This window comes from Sinocyclocheilus grahami, unplaced genomic scaffold, assembly GCF_001515645.1.
Source record: "Sinocyclocheilus grahami isolate Dianchi unplaced genomic scaffold, SAMN03320097.WGS_v1.1 scaffold27466.1, whole genome shotgun sequence".
Classification (NCBI taxonomy): domain Eukaryota; kingdom Metazoa; phylum Chordata; class Actinopteri; order Cypriniformes; family Cyprinidae; genus Sinocyclocheilus; species Sinocyclocheilus grahami.
Window position 1 is genome coordinate 1 of NW_015520383.1, and position 345 is coordinate 345.

General features: G+C 38.6%; 1 long non-coding RNA gene across 1 annotated transcript in view; it reads left to right on the forward strand.

The window, feature by feature from the left end:
- Positions 1–50: 50 nt before the first annotated feature.
- LOC107580222 (uncharacterized) overlaps positions 51–345 on the forward strand; it is a 1,678-nt gene continuing 1,383 nt past the window's right edge. Inside the window, exon 1 of the long non-coding RNA XR_001608607.1 lies at positions 51–292. This is a non-coding gene — a long non-coding RNA (uncharacterized lncRNA). The remainder of the gene's footprint in view (positions 293–345) is intronic.

The window sequence follows — 345 nt, forward strand, 5'->3', positions numbered from 1 at the left end:
AACTTTTCCATGACATTCTAATTTATTGAGATGCACCTGTAAGCTCTGAAATACCTGGACGAATAAAAGTGAAATGCCATTTTGAAACTATTTTTCAAATTTTCTCAGCTGGTTTGGTGTAGAATCAAACATGTCAGCCTTATCTCACAGTAACATCTCTGTTTTGTAGTTTTGATGCTGGTTCAAAGGGCTCCGATGGTGCTGAGTGGCTCCCTGGTCTTTTAATGGAGGAGGGAATCAAGTTATTGCAGGAATCCGCAAAACGTCCCGAGTGCATTATGAACATTAGAGGGTTTGTAATAGGGCTGTGCAATATATCGAAATTATTGAAATATCGCAAATGTA